This window comes from Podarcis tiliguerta (assembly GCF_965153285.1).
Source record: "Podarcis tiliguerta genome assembly, chromosome: Z".
Classification (NCBI taxonomy): Eukaryota; Metazoa; Chordata; class Lepidosauria; order Squamata; family Lacertidae; genus Podarcis; species Podarcis tiliguerta.
The window spans coordinates 2,710,780-2,735,682 of NC_139553.1; the positions used below are offsets into that span (position 1 = coordinate 2,710,780).

Genomic DNA, 24,903 nt, shown 5'->3' on the forward strand with positions numbered 1-24,903 from the left:
TCATGTTGCCACCCTCCAGATCTCTCGCAGTGGAGGCACACAGAGAAGGGCTCAGGTGATGATCACAGGGTCTGGAGCAGTTCCTTTGGAGAGAGGCGATCCTTGCGATATTGCAGTCCTGAGCTGTTTAAGCCTACATAGGTCAAAACTAGTGCTTTGGATTGGGCGTGGGAACTGATTTGCAGCCAGTGAAGTCAGGACAAGATCGGTGTAATATGCTCAAACCATCTTGCCTCATTGAGCAACCTGGCCGCTGAATTCTGCAACCGCTGTTTCCTAACCATTGACAGAGGCAGCCCTACCTATAGTGCAATGCACAACTCTAACACAGAGGTCACCAGAGCATGGTCAACAGAAGTTAAGCTATCCCTGCTCAGCTGGCCACCAGCTGAAGCTGATAGAAAGCATCATCCCTGACCATTTCTGCTGTGTGTATGTGAGTGTGTACCAACAACAAGTTTTGCAAGCTAAGCTCAGTGCTTTAAAGGCACCACCTAGACTGCAACTGTAGCCCTGCCAGCTAGCTTAGCAGTCCATCAGATGACCCACAAAAGCCAAGCCCTGTCCCTAAAAATGTCCCACTCCAAGCCCCACCAGCTTCTGATGGCCAATATGGCTTCTCTCCCTGCCTCACAGTGGCCAGAGGTGTCAGGGGCACCCAGCCCAACATTCCCAGTTCCCATAGAATCATAGAATTGTAGAGCTGGAGGGGACCCTGAGGCCATCTGGTCCAACCCCCTGCAATGCAGGAACCTCAGCATCTGGTCCCCCATCCAATTTGAAACCATGCCGGACCCTGCTTAGCTTTGCAAAGGTGCTAGCAGGTTGTTCTTTTAATCACTGCACCACTTGTTTGGGACTTGGTACACTCTAGACTTGTGTCTAAGCAGTCTGAGTCTTCATGCCAGATGAACATCATGCCCACTGATGCCTCAAAAACTTCTCAGCCTGAGCAAGTCACCTCATCAGAATAGATGACTTTGCCTGGCTAAGCTGAGCTCCTTTCTTCCATACTGAAAAGTTCCTTCCTTCCTTGTTTTGGATTGTGTCAGCCTTCCACAAGCTGGTGCCCTCCAGAACTTTTGGCCTACAACTCCCATCAGCCACACAGCCAGTGTTGAAGGGAACTGGATGATACTCCTGTCTCTGGCATTTCAGATTTTCAACCCCTGTCTCTGGGGTGTGACTCCCTGCATGTCTGGGACACCATTACCCCCCCCCGGTGCCCCTCTGTGGTTAGAAGTCGACCCCTGCCTGTTTTGGTCCATCTAGTCCAACACCCTGTTTTCACAGTGGCCAAGCAGGTGCCCCAATAAGAAACCACCAAGCAGGAGCCAAACACAAGAGCATTCTCCACTCTTTGGCTCCAAGCAACTGTTATTCAGAAGCTTTTCTGCCTCTGACCATAGAAGTAAAACATAACCATCATGACAAGTACGTATTAATAGCTTTATCACAGAAACTCGGAATTGTTGGAAGAGACCTCAAGGATCATCTAGTCCAACCCCCTGCAATGCAGGAATATTTTTTGCCCAGCATGGAGCTCAAAACCACGACCCTGAAGCCCTGATCCACCAACTGAGCTATAGAAGTTCCTTTCCATGGGTTTGTCCAGTCCTCTTTTACAGCCTTCCAGGTTGGTGGCCATCACTGCCTCACACTGGAATGAGTTCCATAGTTTAACTGTGTGCCACATGAAAAAGTCCTTCCTTTTATCTGTCCCAAATCTTTCAACATTCAGCTTCACTGGGTGTCCATTAGTCCTGGTGCTTTGAGAGACGGAGAAAAGCTTTTCTCTGCCTGCTTTCCCCATGCTTAACACATAATGTCATGAATTTCTATCATTTCACTTATTTCACTTATTACAGTGATCTGTGCGGGAGGCACATTCGCAACCTGCAGCGTCTGCAACCTGCAGTGCCGTGCCTGTGCATGCACAGGTTGATATTTGGCGCTTCTGCGCAATGCACGATATATCGCTTCTGCGCATGTGCGAGTGCCGAAACCCGGAAGTAACGCGTTCTGGTACTTCTGGGTTTTGGCGCGTCTGTAACCCGAAAACACGCAAACTGAAGCATCTGTAACCACTGTACTTGCCTTTTCTCCAAACTAAAAGGCCTCAAAGGGGTCATGAAGAGTCAGACATGACTAAATGACTAAACAACAACAAAAGGCCTCAAATACTGCAGGCTTTTGTCATAGCGGAGTCACTCCTTCCCTTTGCTTGCCCTTTTCCGGCCATGCTTTTCTGATTTGAGGCATTGATAGAAAGTGAGAAAAAGCAGCTCCTTTCTTCCTGAAAATAGGTTTTGGCTCCCTCTGCTGGTTGACCTCTGCTGATACTGTACTGCAGGGGAGTTAGGGAAGCACATTGTGACTGATAAGCACGCCTGAGACGTCTCAGAGATCCCAGTGCATACCCCAGCTTTGGTTTCCTTGGAATAAAGTTACCAGGCATCCCCGTTTCCCTGGGACAGTCCCCGGATTTACAAATCAGTCCCCTGACAAAATCCATCTATTTAGTAGGAAGTTGAAAAGTGTCCCTGGATTCAATGGGAAAAATCTGGTAACCTTAGAATAAAGGTCACTGGAGGCTTGTAATGGATGCTTTTATTTGCACACAATATACACAGACTGAACATAACGCCAGTGATGGTGCATGCTTTAACCACACCCAGGGCGCGCACCTGCGCATGTGCCAGGGGGCAGGGTGTGGAGGGTGAAAGGAGCCCATTGTGTCCCAGCCCAGTTCTTGTTGCCAGTGTGACACCATCACCAAGCTGCTTTGAAAGGCTTGCAAAGTGGCTAGGGAAGGGTGGCGTGAGAAGGACACTGTGTGCCCTTCTCATTCCAACTGCCCAGAGCCAGCCCTGCTTTGCTATGAGAAGGACATGACAGCCATGCACTCTTTGATACCAGCCCTCTCGGAGTGACGCCGTGATCAAAGAGTGCGTGGCAGTGTGAGAAGGTCAGATCCCAACCTCACAAAGCAGCACAGGGTGATTGCCGCTGCAGGGGCCCCACCCACCCACCCCTGCATAAGGTGGAAAGCAGGAGCGAGTATTTTAGATTTAGAATTTACTATATTGTCCCAATAGTGATGTATGGAAGTGAGAGCTAGACCATAAAGGCTAATTGCTGACGAATTGATGCTTTTGAATTACGGTGCTGGAGGAGACTCTTGAGTGTCCCATGGACTGCAAGAAGATCAAACCTCCCCATTCTGAAGGAAATCAGCCCTGAGTGCTCACTGGAAGGACAGATCCTGAAGCTGAGGCTCCAATACTTTGGCCACCCCATGAGAAGAGAAGACTCCCTGGAAAAGACCCTGATGTTGGGAAAGATGGAGGGCACAAGGAGAAGGCGATGACAGAGGACAAGATGGTTGGACAGTGTTCTCGAAGCTACCAGCATGAGTTTGACCAAACTGCGGGAGGCAGTGGAAGACAGGAGGGCCTGGCGTGCTCTGGTCCATGAGGTCACGAAGAGTCGGACACGACTAAACGACTAAACAACGACACCGACATATTGGCTTTGAATCTGGAAGTCTCTGTGGTGAAACCTTTTTGTTTGTCTATTTTGAATGTCTCGTATAGTTGATGATATTGAAACCAGTCCGTTACGTACTCCTCATTTCCTCAAAGCTTTTTAACTTAAATTGATTATCTTCTTCCTTTAGGAGTAGTTTATATGATGGCCACGTTGCCGGGGTATTATTCCTCCTAACTGCACAGGCCTCTATTGGGGATATCCATCAGGAGATTTTGGGTTCTAGCAAGCTTTTGTATTTCTCCCATACATCAAACAATGATTTCCTAATAATGTGGTTTATAAAGCCTCTGTGTATTTTAGCTTTCCCATAGGCCAAATATGCATGTCAACCCCATCGGTTCTCAAACCCTTCCAGTAAGTCCGAGTCCTGCAATGCAGACCATTCTTTCAGCCAGGTGAAGCAGGCCTCCTCATAGTACAATGTGAGCCCAGGGTGACTGCCCCTGCAGCCCCTCCCAATGCCACACCCCTGCGTAAGATGGAAAGCAGGGGCAAAACTATGCTCTATTTCACCCAGGTCAAAGACCCAGTTTGGCACACAAACAACCCACACACATACACAGGCTGGGAGCCTCAGTGGCACCCCTCTGGAGGTTTCACCCAGGGCGCACACCTGTGCATTGGACTTTCCTTTCACTTCCAGGCACATCCACAACTGAGCGACCTTTCGGCTTTGGCCCAGCCGCTTCATCAGCTCTGAATATGCTTGTACTTGTCCTCTGCTCTTCCTCAGTAGCATGTTGGACGCCTTCCGACCTGAGGGGCTCATCTTCCAGCATCATAACTTTTATATGCCTGTTGTTTTTGTCCATGGAGTTTTCTTGGCAGGTATATTGGAGTGGCTTGCTGGTTCCTGCTCCAGGTGGATCACGTTTAGTCACAACTCTCCACTATGACCTGTCTGTCTTGGGTGGCCCTGCACGGAAATAACTCATAGCTTCTCTGAGTGATGACTCTGTCCCAGGAGACTAGGGCCCTTCAGGATTTAACCTCCTTCCGCCAGGCCTGTAAGACAGAGCTATTCTGCCTGGCCTTTAATTTGAATTCAGCCTGATCTTTTATTTCCCTTCCCTTCTCTTCCCTCCCCTTCCCCTTTTATGAAGATTACCCACTCTGAGACCCCACAGCTAATTCTCCCCTGGCCTCCTCGCTGGCCCAAGTTAGCCCTGGTGACTATCTAATGCTTATTCGATGGACTTCCCCCAAATTGATTTCTGAACTTTGAATTTTATTGTTATTCATGTTTTTATACTGTATTTTATGCTGCTTCTACAATTAAGTGTTTTAAATTTGTTGTTAGCCGCCCTGAGCCCAGTTTTCTGAACCAGGAAGGGCGGGGTATAAATAAAAAAATATTATTATTATTATTATTATTATTATTATTATTATTATTATTATTAAAGCCCCCTGACAAGGCAGTGATCCATGAAGGATCACTTTTCCTTAGGATGTCTCTATATTCATTGGAGAAAGTGGAGAAATGTTGGAGGGTATGGAGTTATCTGACCCCTGAGCAGTCTGAAGGCAATCCTGTATAGGGAAGTTTTATTATTGTTTAATGTTTTATTATGTTTTTATAGACATTGGAAGATGTCTCCAGAAAATTTTACACATCACTTGGGAATACAGGCAAAAAACCTGGCTAGCCCTCTGCCCCCTGTCCTGTCCTCCACAGCTACAACATTGAGGAAAGTCTCACAGCATTAACCCTCCAACAGATATTCTAGTCCCCTCTGAAATTAAGTTTCTAATGGGGTGGAGAGACATAGCCATAGTGTTGCTTTCAGCAGAGAGAGCAAGTCAAACTACTATGTGTTTCCTGGTGGACTTCAGGCTGCCTTTCCTTTCCTTCATGCATAACTTGATGGCACGGACCCAAACTAGGAGAAGGGAGTAGGAGAAAGCCTTGCTCCCTTCGACTCACTACCCAGAATAGCCTCCAACCATTAGCTCTGATAGGACACGAGTGGCACTGTGGGTTAAACCACAGAGTCTAGGGCTTGCCAATCAGAAGGTCAGCAGTTCAAATCCCTGTGACGGGGTGAGCTCCCATTGCTTGGTCTCTGCTCCTGCCAACCTAGCAGTTCTAAAGCACGAAGTGCAAGTAGATAAATAGGTACCACTCTGGTGGGCAGGTAAACGGTGTTTCCGTGCGCTGCTCTGGTTCGCCAGAAGTGGCTTAGTCATGCCAGCTCCCTCGACCAGTAAAGCGAGATGAGCGCCACAACCCCAGAGTCGGCCACGACTGGACCTAATGGTCAGGGGTCCCTTTACATTTATTAGCTCTGATGGCAACCAGTCACCTGTACTTGATCAGCTCTGCAGTTATGAAAAAAATACTTAACTTATCCTTAGGATGTCTCTATTTTCATTGGAGAAATGTTGGAGGTTATGGAGTTATCCGACCCCTGAGCCAACTGAAGGCAATGCTGTACAGGGAAGTTTTAATAATGTTTAATGTTTAATATGTTTTTATAGATGTTGGAAGATGTCTCCAAAAAAATTTACACATCACTTTGGAAGACAGGAGAACTAATGCCAGTGTAAAGATCACCAGTGTTGAAGCAATGATTGCTCAACGGCAACTTCGTTGGACTGTTCACGTTGATTGGATGTCTGATTATGGTCTTCCAAAGCAACTACTCTGTTCCGAACTTAAAATTGGAAAGCATAATGCTGATGGTCAACAAAAGAGGATTAAATGGAAGGAGGGAGGGAATTTCCAGTCAGTATCCACACACACACCCCAGCAGTTGACCAGAAAAGGAAACCCAAATTTGCCTTATCTCCCTTCCCAGCCCTCTCAGGCTGCAGAACCCCTTTTTATATGGCTTTAAAGGAAGAACAGACAAATTCATGGAGCAGAAAGCTATTGGTGGCTCCTAGTGTGAGCCAGTGTGTGGCGTAGTGGTGTGTCATACACGTTAGTGTATCGGCTGCAGTGTGTAGGTGTTTCCCCATACATTTCATTATTGCAATTTATGTATGTGTCTGTATCTCTTATAGGAGGTTAGTTTAACCTCGAGTTTGCTAGGGTTGCAGGGTTGTTGTAAGGAATGAGCAGAGGGGGAACCATGTGTGTGTCAACTTGAGCTTTTGGAGAAAAAGGTGGGATATAAATACAATAAGGTAAAGGTAAAGGTACCCCTACCCGTACGGGCCAGTCTTGACAGACTCTAGGGTTGTGCGCCCATCTCACTCAAGAGGCCGGGGGCCAGCGCTGTCCGGAGACACTTCTGGGTCACGTGGCCAGCGTGACATCGCTGCTCTGGCGAGCCAGAGCCGCACACGGAAACACCGTTTACCTTCCCGCTAGTAAGCGGTCCCTATTTATCTACTTGCACCCGAGAGTGCTTTCGAACTGCTAGGTTGGCAGGCGCTGGGACCGAACAGCGGGAACGCACCCCGCCGCGGGGATTCGAACCGCCGACCTTTCGATCGGCAAGCCCTAGGCGCTGAGGCTTTTACCCACAGCGCCACCCGCATCCCTATAAATACAATAAATTAATATAAATGCTATCCACAGTGGCTATGCTCTGCCTCTGCAATCAGAAGCAGAGAAGCCTCTGAATAGCAATGGCTGGAAGCCGCAGGAGGAAAGAGCTGGTGTTGCACAGAGCTTGCTTGAGGGTTTGTTGGCCACTGTGAGGACAGGATGCCGGATCAGGTGGACTCTTGGCCTGATCCAGCAGTGCTCTTTTTTGCTGTTTTCTGTCTCCTGCAAAGCTTTAAGGGTAGCCTCTAAACCGCCAAGCAAGCAGTGCAGCATAAGAGGGTCCATTATGCCCTGTTCCATTATAAACCACAAGGGTTTTTTTTGAAAAGAAAGAGAGGGAGGGAGGGAGGACAAAGCTACAGTGCAAGAGTTCGAGGCAAGAGTTCAAGAGTTCAAGGCCACTGACATGATGACTGGCCTGGAACACACTGCACAGACTTCTGGGCATCCAATGGCAGCTTACTCAGAAAGGCAAGAACATAACGTCTCTGGCCAGTTCTACAAAGATTCAAAGCGAGCGAGATTAATAAACTGTCATGAAGACAGAGAAACCAAGACTGGAGGCCAGCAGAGTGATGGAAAGAAAACTCATTAGGCAACAGTCAAAAATGTTTTTTGCCATTATCTTAGGTGTGGTGGCTCCCACACTTCAGAATTCTCTGCTTATTGCCAGCAGGTAAGGCAACCTTGCTGTACTCTTTTTGGCACCTGCTAAAAGCATGCTTTTAGGCAGGCCTGTCCAGTCATGTAAAATCTTTATGGGTGTTTGAATCCAGTTTTAGTTCATTGTTGATTTTAATTCTCTTTTTTATTGTTTGAAGCTATTATTTTTAACTGATAATTTTACATATCCACAAGGATATGTTTACCCAGGTGTGGCCCCCCTTTATCATATATATAGCACAACAAGATAATGACCTATCCTGCCCCCCACCCACAGCATACAAATCGTTAAGTTGTGGGTGAACATATCAGGCGACACAGCGATTCTTCAAACAGTTCTTGTTTATTCACAGGCCAGGACAGAACTGAACTGAAGGGTTCAGCCAACCTGCTTATATAGAGCTCAGCTACAACGCAACAGAAACCACTTTCTGTAACTATCCAATCACTGAACGTCACTTTCGCTCCCTTATTTGCATATGCGGACCTGAATAAAAACTATCTACAGTATCCCCTGCTGGCTCAGGGTGAGAACTTCAGTACATAACACAAATCAATATGCTAAACTGACCCAACAACCCCCTGCCCCTGACACATACATTCTGCAACCAAGCAAATGCAACCAACCAACCCTCCAATCTCTTGCAATGCCAATAAAAATACATAATTATATAAAAAAGGACCTGCCCGTGAAATGCTGACACAAAATCCCTGCACAAACCCTATGCAATAGAACAAAAGATCATTATCTCCCCAGTCTCCCTCCCTCCCCCTCTTTCTCCCCAATGTCTATGACAATAGTGTACCATACCAAATGTAAACAAACTGTGAAAAATTGAATAGAAGGTTTAGTCGCCATATGTACTTTTCCTTGTTTATTTGTTTGTTTCTAAATTAAATTTTAACTAAAAATTCAGTAAAATGGCTACATGCAAATTCAATAAAACAGAGTAGACAGCACAAAGCAGTACATAGTGTAACAACAGCAGCTTCAAAGCAAAAAACCATGTGTTGATTGAAACTTGAGAAAATAGAATAGTTTTTTAACCACCTGCCGACATTATATGATGCTGGTACCAGGCAAATGTCATTTTACACAATCTTAAAACATTGGCAGTCCATGCAGGTTCTCCACATACAGGATTGTGAGGCTGGTGGGAGAACTTTACTTTCTTCTTCCTTTATGTATGAAAAAAGGGAGTCCAGGTTTCATAAATCACAAGATCTAGAACAGAGATACAAAAATGCTCAACAACAGCAGCAACAATCCCCCAGCAAACAAAAACTCCCAAACAACATCCCAGTCAGTTTGTTAGTCCTCATCCAAATCATGACTTGATCCAGAAACCACTTAGGGACATGCATGGCCTCTCCTGAATTGGATGTTAAAGAGAAATCCTTTGAGGTCCTTCTTTGTGTGCTCCCTCCCATGAGAGATCTGCAGAGCGACAACATAAGAATGGGTCCTTTCTGCAGTGGCTCCCCACTTGAGGGATGCTCTCCCCAGAGAGGCCTGCCTGGCACCTTCATTGCATATCTTTAGTTTCCAGGTGAAAACATTCCTATTATCCCATGCCTTTGGCTAATGAAACAATCTCTTGCATTTTAAGCTTGTTGTTGTTTCGTTGTTTAGTCGTGTCCAACTCTTCATGACCCATGGACTAGAGCAAGCCAAGCACTCCTGTCTTCCACTGCCTCCCGCAGTTTGGTCAAACTCATGCTGGTAGCTTTGAGAACACTGTCCAACCATCTCGTCCTCTGTCGTCCCTTTCTCCTTGTGCCCTCCATCTTTCCCAACATCAGGGTCTTTTCCAGGGAGTCTTCTCTTCACATGAGGTGGCCAAAGTAGAGGGTATTGTTTTTGCCTCCCCTTAAGCTTACTTAGGGATGCGGGTGGCGCTGTGGGTTAAACCACAGAGCCTAGGACTTGCCGATCAGAAGGTCGGCAGTTCGAATCCCTGCGACGGGGTGAGCTCCCGTTGTTTGGTCCCTGCTCCTGCCAACCTAGCAGTTTGAAAACATGTCAAAGTGCAAGTAGATAAATAGGTACCGCTCCGGCGGGAAGGTAAACAGCGTTTCCGTGTGCTGCTCTGGTTCACCAGAAGCGGCTTAGTCCTGCTGGCCACATGACCTGGAAGCTGTACGCCGGCTCCCTCGGCCAGTAAAGTGAGATGAGCGCCGCAACCCCAGAGTCGGTCATGACTGGACCTAATGGTCAGGGGTCCCTTTACCTTTACCTTTAAGCTTACTTTCTTATTAAATTTCTACACATTCTGTACAAATTTCAACTGTTCCTTATAAGGCTGGAACCTTGTTACCCTTCTATGGACCAGCTCCCCCCCCCCCCAAAAAAAAATCTGGTGCTTCCAGATGTGAGTGGACATCCGTCAGCCCCAACAGGCAAGATAGAGAATGGTTCCAGGATTTTTTTTCAGGCATTGTTTTGGGAAAGCCAGTTCTTGACACACACTCTTGATTTGTTGATGCCCTTCTCTGCCCCCCCCCCCTTTCTTTTTTTAAATTGAATTTTAAGAACAATGGACAAGTTACAGAAACAAGGAAATGTAAGAAGCAACAAGTTTAAAAATGGCAGAGCTCTGACAACAGGGAAACATTGGATACATCCTTGGTGTGATTGACTGACAATAAATAATACATGCCAAGAGGAAAAGGATGGGAGGGCTGTGATAGCAAAGGGTTCTGTGGCCTAAACCAAAACAATTACAAGCTTTAGTTTCAAAAAAAGAAGATAGAGAACTGCAGCCCACTTATCCATTGCCCAAACTTGGAAATACCTACAAAGCCTACATATGGACCTATTGGTCCAAAAACATTTGGAAACTGGCTATAGCCGAAAAGTCAACGTGCAGCATCCAGGGTGGTACCCAGAGAAAAACTGGGCACCTTTTTCACGTCTTGGTGTATGATTTCATCAGTGGCGTAGCGTGGGGGGTGCAGGGGGGGCCGGCCGCACCAGGCACAACATCTGGGGGTTAGGGTTAGGGGGCGCAAATCCACGGGTTAGGGGGCACAAATTACTTGCCTTGCCCCGGGTGCTGACAACCCACGCTACGCCACTGGATTTCAAACACAAATAGCAACCACGATTATCATCAGTTGCACAGCAAACATGGTTCCCCTGTTTAAATATGAAGGCTGCATTATTCCTCTGCATCATCACGGACATAAAAGACTGAACTTGGGCTTCATTCATTCACTTCCAAGCTGCAAGGCAAAGCAAAAACAGAAAAATGAAAGAACTAGCAAGTATAAAGATCTCTAACTGACTTATCCTTGATCTCCTTATAGAGAGAAATGGTAGGAAATAAATGCAATAAATAAATAAAACTAAAATTGGGCTGCTTTAGGCTTGTTCTTTCCTCCTTACCGTGTAGGTCATTTCCTATCTCCTGTAGACTCTTTGTACTTGCACAAGCCTGTATGTTTACATCCGCTTGCTGCTGATACCTCCCTCTTGTGCTTGTGGTGGGGTGTTGCCCTGGCTGCATTACATAGGATTGCAGAAAACAGATGGTGAACAAAAGCTACCCTGGTCTGACCAGCTATGAACGCAGATGACCATTAATTTGATTTATTGCATTTATATCCCACATTTTTCTCTAAGGTGGCACACATGGTTCTCCCCCTCCTCATTTAATCCCCACAACAACCCTGGGAGGTAGGTTAGGCTGAGAGGCAGCGGTTGGCTCAAAGTCACCCAGTGAGCTTCATGGCCAGCTGGGAATTTGAACCCGGGTCTCCAAGGTTCTAGTCTGACACTCTAACCACAAATTGGTTTGTACCTCCTTCCTCTTCACGTGACATTTTGGGAACTGACAGGCAGGGGAAGCTGCTGCACAATATCAACAGCTGTCTAGGTCAACTAAAATACAGTGGTACCTCGGTTTACAAACTTAATCTGTTCCGGAAGTCCGTTCTTAAACCAAAACCATTCTTAAACTGAGGCGCGCTTTCCCTAATGAGGCCTCCCACCACCGGTCCCTTCCACTGTTCGGATTCCGTTCTTAGACCAAGGTAAAGTTCTCAAACCGGGACACTATTTCCGGTTTTGCGGAGTTTGTAAAGTGGATCGTTCTTAAACTGGACTGTTCTTAAACCGAGGTACCACTGTAGTAGGAAACCCAAGATGGTACAGTTAATTAGAAGGAAAATGTTATCTCTTTCATAAAAGATTTCTGGAGCATTTTTGCAGAACGAGTGTGAAAGGAGATTGCTGCAGAGGGGATGGTCTGAGCTGTGTTGCCAAAGAATGTTTTGGAGAACCAATTGCATATTCAGGGGTGATGCGTTCACTACTTTCAATCCGGCTGCTTTTCGCTTCAGAGCTATTTACAATGTGGCTTAGAAAAATCAGTAAATTGTGGGAGCAAAACAACAAGAGCACAGCATTACAAAAGAGCGGCAATGCAAAAGAACAATAAAACCTCCTTCACAGAACAAAGATGGAAGCAGGGTGGAGCAGGGAGAGAAAAACAGATGTTTATTGTGATGCAAAAACCACTAAGCACTCTGTGGCGCAGCTGAAGTGAAATCTGAGCCTTTCTGGAAGGCTCATTTAAGGCACAAGAATAACAGCACTGAGACTTTCAGTATCAATCCATAATATGCCTTTAATTCAGTTTATCTCTCATGACTGCAAAGGTGAAAGGGGCAGGAAATGTGGGCAGAGGGGGGGCAGCTTGTTGAGGTGCCAAATGCAACACTTTCTGGAGTAGTGGTCAGCAAACTTTTTCAGCAGGGAGCCGGTCCACTTTCCCTCAGACCTTGGGGGGGTGGACTCTATTTTTTTTGGGGGGGGGATGAACAAATTCCTATGCCCCACAAATAACCCAGAGATGCATTTTAAATAAAAGGACACATTCTACTCATGTAAAAACACGCTGATTCCTATGCTGATGTCTGCGGGCCGGATTTAGAAAGCGATTGGGCCGGATCCGGCCCCCGGGGCCTTAGTTTGCCTATCCATGATCTGGAGTGTATGGACCAAGTTTTGAATCAGCCTGTTTTCTTATTTGTCTCTGTACTCTTCCACTGCATGGCTACTTAAGAGTTACAATTTTGAAGTGTTAGTCCCAACTTTATGAAAAAATAAAAATAAAAGGTCGCTTCCCCCCCCCCCCCAACACACACACACACACACCTGAGTGTGACTTCCAGCTACTCTTGGCTACATAAAACATCATTGCAATGAGTGAGGCAGGTGCTTTGCAAACCGTGTGTGGAAACCAGGTGGAAACCAGGAAGCAAAAAGGTTTTTAGAATTTTGACTGATGGGAGCTTCCTCCCTAAATGGCAGCTTGTGGCGGGGACTATGGCTAAACTGAGCACTGATCCATGGGAAAGGCCAACTGTACAGGCTACTATTTATTTTCTAGGGTGCCTCAGAGATTCCATTCTCTCCCTACAACATGACTCAGGGCTTATCCACGCTTCCTTGTCATGTCTGACTGTTTTGCTGCAGGGAAAACTGGCATTGAATGTGCAGTTGGAGCAAAAGGCAATTTGAAGTTTTGCCCTGATTCACATTTCCTCTTATCTATTGCTAATGCATAGGAGCCAACTCTTGGGGGCTGAAGTCCCTCCCCAGCCAAATAAAATATTTGAGGTTTGGCACACACACCCCAAGTTGATGGGCATTGCCATTCAAATGGTGTGTGCACGCCACATCATCTGATCGATTAAGCAGGGCAGGGACTACCTGGGCCCCCCAATATTTTATTCAAGTTGGCACCCCTTGCCGAAGAACAGGTTTTCCCTTGGAAAGGACCATGGCAAGGGGACCCACAAGCAGAAGTGTGGACGAGCCCAGAGATGTGGGGAAAGTTAAGCAGTATGTTAACAGGTCATGTGATCTCATACATTGATGATGTGCTGGAAAACAATATAATGTATGGGATCACAGTGAGGAGAAACAGATAGTTCACTTGAACCATGACGGTGTGAGTCATCTTGAAGCTGCTACCCTCCTCTGATACTCATTCTCTAAAAGCCCTGCTGAGTCTTTTGTGTGACTTTATGGAGATGTTTTCTGAAAAGGCATAGCTTCTCTTGTTGTTTAGTCCGTTAGTCATGCCCGACTCTTCGTGACCCCATGGACCAGAGCACGCCAGGCCCTCCTGTCTTCCACTGCCTCCCACAGTTTGATCAACTCGAAGCTGGTAGCTTCGAGAACACTGTCCAACCATCTCGTCCTCTGTCATCCCCTTCTCCTTCTGCCCTCCATCTTTCCCAACATCAGGGTCTTTTCCAGGGAGTCTTCTCTTCTCATCAGGTGGCCAAAGTATTGGAGCCTCAGCTTCAGGATCTGTCCTTCCAGTGAGCACTCAGGACTCATTTCCTTCAGAATGGAGAGGTTTGATCTTCTTGCAGTCCATGGGACTCTCAAGAGTCTCCTCCAGCACCATAGTTCAAAAGCATCAATTCTTCGGCGATCAGCCTTCTTTATAGATAGCTTCTCTATAAATTACCAAAAGAGAACAAACATTGGGAATGTGGTCCAGAGCAATCAGGGTCATTTTTTAAAGACTGAAGCAGGGTTTAGCACATGGGTAGGCAAACTAATGCCCGGGGGCCGGATCTGGCCCAATCGCCTTCTCAATCTGGCCAGCAGATGGTCCGGGAATCAGTGTGTTTTTACATGAGTAGAATGTGTCCTTTTATTTAAAATGCACCTCTGGGTTGTTTGTGGGGCATAGGAATTCGTTCATTTATTTTTTTCCCAAAATATAGTCTGGACCCCCACAAGGTTGGGCTAGAGCTGGATAGCTCAGTTGGTTAGAGCTTGGTGCTGATAATGGCAAGGTTGCAGGTTGTCCCCGTATGGGACAACTGCATATCCCTGCATTGCAGGGGGTTGGACTAGATGATCCTCAGGGTCCCTTCCAACTCTACAGTTCTATGATTCTAAGGTCTGATGGACAGTGTCTGATGGACAGGTCTGATGGACTGGCCCCCTGCTGAAAAAGTTTGCTGACCCCAGGTTTAGCGTCTGCCCCTGCTTTGGCACACCCAAACCTGAAACTTCTCTTTCATATTCACCAGCCTGCTCTTTTATAGGCATGAGTGCCATGCTGCTTCATGAGCAGACATGCTTCAAAGTGATTAATAGGTAAAGCATACATATGTACACTTGCAACATTGGGAAATTACAGTAGGAGGTTGAAAGGTAATAGAACAAACTTTGAAATAGCCCATCAAGAGGGAAATACAGGATGAACACGTCAGCAACCTCTGTATAGCACAATGGACTTCAGCCTTGGTAAATGATGGAGGCAGCTTCATGGAAGATGCTGGAGACCCACCTGGCCCTTGCAAGGGGTAACACAATTTCAGCCTTTGGGGTGGGGTTTCTTTTACTTTCGAGAAAAGGCAAATAAGAAGCGACATGACTGAAGTTTATAAAATTTTGCACGGCATAGAGGAAGTGGAGATGGGGAATCATCATAGAATCATAGAGTTGGAAGAGACCACAAGGGCCATCGAGTCCAACCCCCTGCCAAGCATGTTTCTCTATTTCTCATATAATGCTAGAACTCATAGACACCCCATGAAGCTGAATGTGGGGAGATTCAAGACATCCCACTTAATGATTTTTCAGTTTGAGCTACTGTAATGTGCTGCGTAGTGTGCATTGCTAGATTCCGTATGAACTTTAATTGCACTTTAATTGCTTCTTTTATTTCACACACTGTATTTTATTGCCTTACAATTTGCATTCCACAGAATTTAAACGGCAATACAATAAAATGCAATCAAAGAAATCAAATAAACAATTAAAAGTCAATAGAAAAAGTGAATGTGGGCAATGCCATGTACCTCCTGAATGAAGCTTGTAGACCAGTGGCGGTCCTCAGAACAGAGTTTGTGAACTTGTGCTCTGTCCAGCATCTGAATGAATAAATGATTTTTTCAATCTCTTGGTTTGTAGGCCCAGTTTATATAACTTCTGATCAGACTAGGAACAGTGCCTTGGATAGTTCTTGGGGCACACACTGCGCTGGTCAGAAAGATGCAGTGAGTTGCCATTTTAAATTTCCCACGTTGCCCCCCAGAGCATGTGACAAAGGAGGGATACCTAAGAGAGCTTCTCACACACTCCTAAACTAACATTTACCCTGTTAGTTAGATGCTTTCATGACTTAGCATGTAGCCAAGAACAATTCCTTTCTCTCTCTCTCCGTCAACAAGCATCCAGAAGAACCACAAAACTGATGCCACATTCATGACGCTAATTGGAATATTGATTTAATGCTCCAAATCTCACGCAAATCTCATTTATCTTTCGTCAGGTGCTTTTCTGCCCTGGGGACAGTTTCATAATAACTGAAACAAAAAAGCAAACAAAAAACACAACTGCAAATATGACAAATGAGCTGGAATGGAAAAATCAATCCAAAGCAAAAAGACACACACACTTCCCATACTATCAGTTAGGGTGTGTCCAGCCCTACTTGCTGATTTCCTACTCAACCAGCTCAGGAGCTGAGCCAAAAGATGGAAATGTAAGATATGGACCGGACAGGTAGTTGGACACAACAGCCTTCTTTATCCTTGAACATCTCGGTTATCTAAGGACAAAAGAAGAGGCTTGCCAGAACCATCTAGTGTGAGTGCAAGAGCATTGTCCCTGCTGGTGATTCCCAGTGACTCAAATTCAAATAGCCAAATAAGCATAATTATGGAAAAATCTGGGCTCCTATAGAACTGGTATCAACTTCTGCATATTTCAGGCAAAACATTCTCGAAGCTGTATATCAGTGGTTCAGAACCCCAGTGCACCTCTCTCATGTGACCGGAGGAATATCTCAGAGCTGTTGGAGGAACCCATGCACACCTCTGGTGGGAGTGCCCTATAGCAACTGCTTTGGTAGCTCAAACGAACAGGTAGATCTCAACCATCAGCCACTTCTCTTGAATATGTTTGAAGGCAGCAACGAAGACATTCAATCCAAAGATTTGTTAATACTTATTATGGCAGTAAGGGACGTGGGTGGCGCTTACTGCCTAGGACTTGCCGATCAGAAGGTTGACGGTTTGAATCCCCACGACGGGGTGAGCTCCCGTTGCTCGGTCCCTGCTCCTGCCAACCTTGCAGTTCAAAAGCATGTCAAAGTGCAAGTAGATAAATAGGTGCCACTCTGGCGGGAAGGTAAACAGCGTTTCCGTGCGCTGCTCTGGTTCACCAGAAGCAGCTTAGTCATGTTGGCCACATGACCCGGAAGCTGTACGCCGGCTCCCTTGGCCAATAAAGCAAGATGAGTGCAGCAACCCCAGAGTCGGTCACGACTGGACCTAATGGTCAGGGGTCCCTTTACCTTTATTATGGCAGTAGCATGTCTGCCCATTGTGCTTCAGGACCTGGAACATAGCAGTGGGTAACAGACTGACCTCTCACCTACAGGGTCCTAAGAGTCAAGGTGTCAAAGGTGTTTCCCAACACAAAGTGTGCACATGACGGATAGTTATTTATAGTCAAAGCTGACGTCTGAAGGACAGTGCACCGGCCCCCTGCTGAAAATGTTTGCTGACCCCTGCCCTGTGGCCTGTGCACATACACCTGCATGGAAATATCCTCTGCTCATCCCTTTTCAATCCCCTCCTGGTGCAGGAGAGGGTGAGGAAATACCCAGCCCTTCACTTGCCTGGCCTGCCTCCTCCTCCTCCTCCTCTTCTTCCAACCCATTCTGTGCTCCACCCTCCAGCTTTGGGAGGAGAGTACAATGGTTTATCAACTTACGGTATATTGGTCTGGTGATTAACTTTGGCAATATTTATTTTTTGTCATACGTGCTGATTAATCTTACTTGTACACTTATGCACTAATGTTCCCCTTATCTTGTGCTTCCCCACCCCTCTTTTAGATAATGAAATCTTTTGAAAAGAAAATGAGAAAGGGAAAGGGAAAAGAGGGTGCCTTCTATAGGTCTACAGCATATCCCCGTTTGTAAGCTGCTGAGCTCCTGTCCCAACGTGGCACGTGTTCTACTCAGTAAGGAAGTGACCATCTGCTTAGCTACTATGCTCACCGCCACAGCAGGAAACCCCAGTTCTTCTTCCTTCCCTCTTATTTACAGTGTCAACTCCCACCAGATGCAGCTACTAGATGTCAAACACTTTTAGAAAATCCAGGAGGACTTCGGAAAAATCGAAAGGGTACGTGAGCTTCTGGGATGGGGTGTGCGTGCAGGGGAACGTTATATTTTAAGCAAGTATAAAATCTGTTGGTGTAAGTACCTCTCCTAAAATTAGTTCATAGTTACTTATTTGTTACTCTTTCACGGATAACAGCTCTTGTCATGCATTTTTGCGGAGAATGTAGGTTGTTAACAAATAGCTGTATGTGATTGTAGATTATAGCTTTTCTCATTTGTGGTGTGTAGATAACAGCCCCCCAGCCCTTACTTAGCTCCTGTAATTGCCATGCGGAAGTACACTGCCCCTGTCCACAAAAGTCCATCTATTTAGAAATTATGGGTAAAAGCCCGATCTTTGTCTGTCCACACCTCAATATTAAATTGTGGACAGCAAATTTTAGCCTGTGGTGCAGCGGTAAAGCATGTTATGCAAAAGATTCAGTTCCCAGAATCTCCAGGTAGGGCTTGCAAGTGCCACATAATATTCTGAAGAATATTATGACATTCTGAAGAAGCAATCCCAGTGTTGACAGTACTGAGCAAAATGAACCAAAGGTCTGACTTGGCGCAAGACAACTTCCTAAGTCCTTAAGGAGTGTGTTCATCTGAAAAACAGATTGTGGTGCTCATAATTCTCCACAGGAACTAGAGGTACTTGAGAATTTATCATTTTCCCCATTTGCAACTTCAAAAAACTATTCAGACCTGAACCTATAGATTCAAATGACAAGGAGATTCTGACTAAACATGAGGAGAAATTTTGGGGCAGTAAGAGCTGTTTTGACGGTCTCCCTCAGAAGATGGCCATCTGTCATGGATGCTTTAGCTGAGATTCCTGCATTGCACGGGGTTGGACTAGATGACCCTTGGGATCTTTCCCTGAATATTCTATTAATATTATGTGGCACTTGCAATAGTGCCAGTTCTGTAGATTGAAGCAGTTAAATGGGCATGTTTGGGGTAACCCCTTTGAGTCCCTTCCAATTCTACCCCTCTACGATTCTATGATCCCACCACATTTGAGAATTTGCCCACTTTGCTGACTGCACCTTGTGGTGGCGAGTTCCACAAGCCATGTGAAAAAATCCAAGCACACACACATATGCACACAAATGAACCCAGAAGTCCTAATCAGCTTCACTAGCCGAGAACGCTGTATGTTACAAGGGGGGGGGGCATCTCCCCTTTGCCCAATTCTCTCCACGTCGGAGAGTGCCCAGTCCAAAAAGATGCCAACCCAGAAGATGCCAGAGACAGCACACTGATGAAGATTGACAGGAGAGTGCTGTGCTGAGCCAAAAAGGCCCTTTCAAAAGGCTCAGGAAGAAGGGAGCACAGAAAGTCAGGCGGGCCCTCAGGACCTGGGCCAAAGCTGTGCAGCGGAGGCAAGAACAACACACCCCACCCTGAGGCACTGGGAGAGATCCTGCCGGCTGATCAGCGCCACAATGCCTCCCAGGCCGTTTCCCGAGACCTGTGGCTGTAAGAAAGCGGGGCGTTTCAGCAAGGTTTGTCAGTGCTTCTACTTCCTCTGTTCGGGCTCCAAAGATCGACAGGCTGAAGATACCAGGCGTGCCCCAGTGATATTTATGAGGTTTATTGTTTCCTCCTTATACAGCGAGTGTCCCCGCCCGCCGCGTGGCGTACGGCAAACTGCTTTCCAGACGCCCCCCCCCCCAACAGATTTTGCCTCTTTTGAGGAGCTGCTAGTTTGAGCTTGAGAAATATGTTCCCAAACACACACGCGCACGTGTCTCCAGGGCATAGAACTTGTTCTTTGGATCCTCCGGGCGCTCGCTTTCTTTCTTTCTTTCTTTCTTTCTTTCTTTCTTTCTTTCTTTCTTTCTTTCTTTCTTTCTGCCGTCTTGTGGTGGTCTGCCCAAAAGCAGTCGATCTGCAGGAAATGGTATTAGGGGGAAAGGGTGGCTTGTGTTTTGGGGGAGGTGGGTGGGGAAAGCGTAGCTGTTGTTCTCTGCCTTTCTGGCAGCGATAAGCAGTTTTGCAAAGAGCTTTACGCCGAGCAAAGATGATGTTGCAAAAAAGGAAAGCGCGCGCGGCGGCGGCGGCGGCGGGGGGGGGGGGAATCCAGTAAAACGCAGAAGTGTCTGCTCAGAAATGCTTTTAGCATTTTAACTGCCTGAGAAGACTTAGAAAGCGGCTGGGGTGTGCGTGTGGAATTAATGCAATCGTTCTAATGCAGTATTTGCATATGAGGCCTTGAGGAAGAAGGGCTAGATTCGAATCCCATATATTCTCAAAACTTGCCGGGCCTCCCTCACAGCCTTGCCCCCCCCCCCCCGCCCGCCCGCCTGCAATATGGAATTGACAACCCTGGCCTGCATATATTTTAAAAAGATATAAATAAATTCAGTGTTGACATATCAGAATTCAATTTTTGAGGCTTGGGTTTTCCCTGTTAGTGCAATAATGGAAATGTTGAAAGGGGATTTTGACTTTTGCTCTTTGTATGTGGGGGCAGAGTGAGAATGTTGAAACATTCAGCGGGATTTACACCTGTATAGAGAAGCTTTGAAACTCATATGTTGGAATTTCTCATCTCTTAAAGACTGTAGCGTGCTGCCGTTGTTGGCTAAGAGTGACCCCCCCCACGCCACTGAACATACTGTCGAGTGTGATGCAGACGAACCTTGCATAGGATTGTGTAATTTTCTGTGGAAAAATACTTGTTGCAAATTACGTGTTGTTTTCCAAGGCTGCCTGCACACCATTACCACTTTAAATAGCCCTGGCTTTCCCCAAAGAATTATAGAAGCTGTAGCACATTGAGGGCGCCCAGGGTAGGTCGGATGCCCCCCCATTCCTCTCAGAAAACTACAGTTCCCGGAGTTCCCTGGGGAAAGCGACTGGCTGCTAATCAGTCCTGGAAACTGCAGCACCATGAGGGGAACAGGAATCTCTTGACAACTCTGAGAACCCTTAACTAATTATAGCTCCCAGAATTCTTTAGGAGAAGCTATGACCTTTTAAAGTAGCATCATAGCGATTTACATTTATGGTGCAAATGGGGGCTGCGTTGGGTGCCTGCTGAGTCCTACCCACCAGAGAACTTGGATTGCTGTGCGACATCTAGGCAGATCGATTACAAGCTCTGCCACTGGGCAGCACGAGAAAACCACTCTGGGCAGCAGGTACTTGTGGAGGGGGATATGTGAGGGCGGGTGTAGAGAAGTGGTGGAGAATTATTGGGGAATAGAACTGTCTGTCACACAACGAGCCCTGCAGACCTCAAGAGACTGTAGCCCACAAAGACGCAATCCAGTTGGTTGGTTGGTTGGTTGGTTGGTTGATTGCAGCGCTGTGTTTTACTTCAGCTGATTGTGGTTGTTTAAAATATATATATATATATATATATATATATATACTGCTGTCTTTTCAATGCCATTTGTTTTACTATTCACCGTTTTAATAAAGGTAAAGGTAAAGGGACCCCTGACCATTAGGTCCTGTCATGGCCGACTCTGGGGTTGCTGCGCTCATCTTGCGTTATTGGCCGAGGGAGCCGGCGTACAGCTTCCGGGTCATGTGGCTAGCATGACTAAGCCGCTTCTGGCGAGCCAGAGCAGTGCACGGAAATGCCGATTATCTTCCCGCTGGAGCGGTACCTATTTATCTACTTGCACTTTGACGTGCTTTCGAACTGCTAGGTTGACAGGAGCAGGGACCGAGCAATGAGAGCTCACCCCGTTGCAGGGATTCGAACCACCGACCTTCTGATCGGCAAGTCCTAGGCTCTGTGGTTTAACCCACAGCGCCACCCATGTCCCATTTTAATAACTTACCACAATAATAATGCCAACCAGCAAGCAGAGAAAACAACATTGTCAGAGGCAGAGAGGCTCCAAGGATTGGGACCCCTTTTGCTGCCTGAGGACTGCATCACCTCTTGAGCAACATCCCGAGGGCAGGACGCCCGTGGTGGGTGGGGCCAGAGGCAAAAGTGGGAGGGGCAGTTACGCTCGCCCACCCCTCTCTGTCCACCACCCAGACTAGAAGGAGGCTAGGGCAGTGGCCCTCCAGCGGTGTGTGGTGTGCCACCCTGGGGTGGCAGGGGGGGAGGATGGCAAGTATGGTGGGAGGATTCAAGGACAAATAAAATGTTTAAACATTTCAATGTGGCATAGTATTGTATAGTATCAACATACGTTTTATATATGTATATACAACCAGCAACAGTATCCATATTGGTTAGTCTTCTACAGATCTCTACAACATATTGTAGCAAACAAGGGTTTCCTGACCAATATGAAAGATCAGAAAAAAAGAGAAGCTTCTTTGTATTGATCAGGAGGTGATAATAATTATTTATTATTTATACCCCACCCATTTGGCTGAGTTTCCCCAGCCACTCTGGGCAGCTCCCAATCGAGTGTTAAAAACAATACAGCATTAAATATTAAAAACTTCCCTAAACAGGGCTGCCTTCAGATGTCTTTGAAAAATAGGAAAGCTGCTTATTTCCTTGACATCTGGTGGGAGGGCGTTCCATAGGGCGGGCGCCACTACCGAGAAGGCCCTCTGTCTGGTTCCCTGTAACTTCACTTCTCGCAGCGAGGGAACCGCCAGAAGGCCCTCAGTGCTGGACCTCAGTATCCGGGCGGAACGATGGGGGTGGAGACGCTCCTTCAGGTATACAGGACTGAGGCTGTTTAGGGCTTTCAAGGTCAGCACCAACACTTTGAATTGTGCTAGGAAATGTACTGGTTGCCAATGCAGATCTCTCATATGGTCTCGGTGGCCCTTCCCAGTCATCAGTCTAGCTGCCGCATTCTGAATTAATTGCAGTTTCCGGGTCACCTTCAAAGGTAGCCTGGCAGTAGTCCAAGTGGGAGATAACCAGAGCATGCACCACTCTGGTGAGGCAGTCCACGGGCAGGGAGGGTCTCAGCCTGCATAGAGCTAATACAAATGAGATTAGCTGGGGAAAGCAAGCTCAACACCTCTCATTGAGTTTCTATACATAAGAGGCTGGTTTATAATTCTATTTTAGGAAGGATTAGTGTTCTTATGTAGCTGCATTGTTTTATACTTCCTGGGTGTCCCATATTGCAAAGTAGCTGTGTTCTGTGTTATAAATCAAGCACTGCTAGGAGTTGTTTCTTTTTGTTCCCCAACATATTTCTTATCAGTAAAAATAAATGTTATGAAGCAAGCAAATTTTTATTCTGAAAGTGTGGCCCAGAGAAAAAAGTTTGAGAACCGCTGGGCTAGACAGACATTTGTGGTGTAAACCAGGTCCAGTGAAGGGTGTGGGCCAGATAGAGATGTCTAGAGCACAGCGTTTGGCCCCAAGCCTGTATCTCCCCACCCTGCTTCAGCAAATGGAAGTCTTGTCCAAATTTATTTATTCTCATTAATGACATTTTATAGTCCACCTTTCCCCCCAAGAAGCTCAAGGTGGTGTACATACTTCTCCTCCTCCATTTCATTCTCACAACAATCTGTGTCCAGGGCAGCTGTCTTACCAGCTGCATCTGGTACGTAGGCTGAGACCCTACCTGCCCGCAGACTGTCTCGCCAGAGTGGTGCATGCTCTAGTTATCTCCCGCTTGGACTATTGCAATGCGCTCTATGTGGGGCTATCTTTGAAGGTGACCTGGAAACTACAACTAATCCAGAATGTGCCAGCTAGACTGGTGACTGGGAGCGGCTGCCGGGACCACATAACACTGGTCTTGAAAGACCTATACTGGCTCCCAGTACGTTTCTGAGCACAATTCAAAGTGTTGGTGCTGACCTTTAAAGCCCTAAACAGCCTTGGTCCAGTATAACTGAAGGAGCGTCTCCACCCCCATTATTCTGCCCAGACACTGAGGTCCAGTGCTGAGGGCCTTCTGACGGTTCCCTCACTGCGAGAAGCCAAGTTACAGGGAACCAGGCAGAGGGCCTTCTCGGTAGTGGCGCCCGCCCTGTGGAACGCCCTCCCACCAGATGTCAAAGAGAAGAACAACTACCATACTTTTAGAAGAGATCTGAAGGCAGCCCTCTTTAGGGAAGCTTTTAATGTTTGATGTATTACAGCATTTTAATATTTTTTGGGAAGCCACCCAGAGTGGCTGGGGAAGCCCAGCCAGATGGGCGGGGTATAAATAATAAATTATTATTATTATTATTACCCTGTGAGGTAGGTTAGGCTGAGAGATGGTGACTGGCCCAAGAGGCCATAACCAGTGAGCTTCACAGCCAAGTGTGGGATTTGAACCTGGGTCTCTCCCAGGTCCTAGGCCAGCGCTCTAACCTCTAAACCACTGCTGGCTCCTCACATGAGGAGAACAGAAATGAGCAGGAACTTCGGCAAAAAGAAATGCAAACAGAAAATAAGGTATGTGGGGGAAGAATTTGAGGAGCACACTACCCAAAACAGGAGTGGTGCATCAGTTTTACTGCTCACACATTTGCAGAATTAAGCAGGGTCTTGTTTCAAGTGTGGTGGGGATGGCTGTTGAGATTCCTGCATTGCAGGAGATTGAACTAGGTGGCCCTCCCAACTCTATAAAGACCAACAACTGGGAGGGGGGGTGTGATCAACCCCTCTTGTCAAGAAACTCTCGGAATTGTAGCTCTGTGAGGGAAGTAGGGGTCTACTAACAGCACCCAGAACCCTTAACAAACTCCCAGAATTATTTGCTTAAAGGGACATCCTGAAGCTTTACAGATGGGAAGAAAGAAGGGGAGGGAATTCAGTTCAGTTCTCATTTTAATGGCAGTCTGCCAAATTCACACCTCCTGGAGCAACCACAAACCTGAATGTGGCTACTCCTTGTAATTCTGCACTTCTCCAAATTTTGTGAATGAAGCTCTCAAACCAAAATATGTGTCCCTAAAAGGCACATATTCAGGGCCATCATCCATTAAAAGGTGTGCATTAGTGGTAGGAGGGGAATATTAAAATGCATTAGATCAGGGGGAACTGCTTGCAGAATTGTGTGTATGAGGAGAAATCCTCACTAAAATAACAAATAAATAAAAACAAAAATAAACTGATTAGGAAGTGTGGCAAATTGAAGACTAGGAAAATAA

General features: G+C 46.5%; 1 protein-coding gene across 4 annotated transcripts in view; it reads left to right on the forward strand.

Moving 5' to 3' along the window:
- Nucleotides 1–17,740: 17,740 nt before the first annotated feature.
- GLT6D1 (glycosyltransferase 6 domain containing 1) overlaps nt 17,741–24,903 on the forward strand; it is a 49,107-nt gene continuing 41,944 nt past the window's right edge. Inside the window, exon 1 of one of the 4 annotated variants that reach the window (XM_083423154.1) lies at nt 17,741–17,884. The gene's annotated coding sequence lies outside the window, so the exon portion shown is untranslated. Of the gene's footprint in view, nt 17,889–19,354; nt 19,374–19,570; nt 21,015–24,903 lie in introns of those variants that run through there. The other 3 variants (XM_083423157.1, XM_083423155.1, XM_083423153.1) reach the window with 3 other exon arrangements.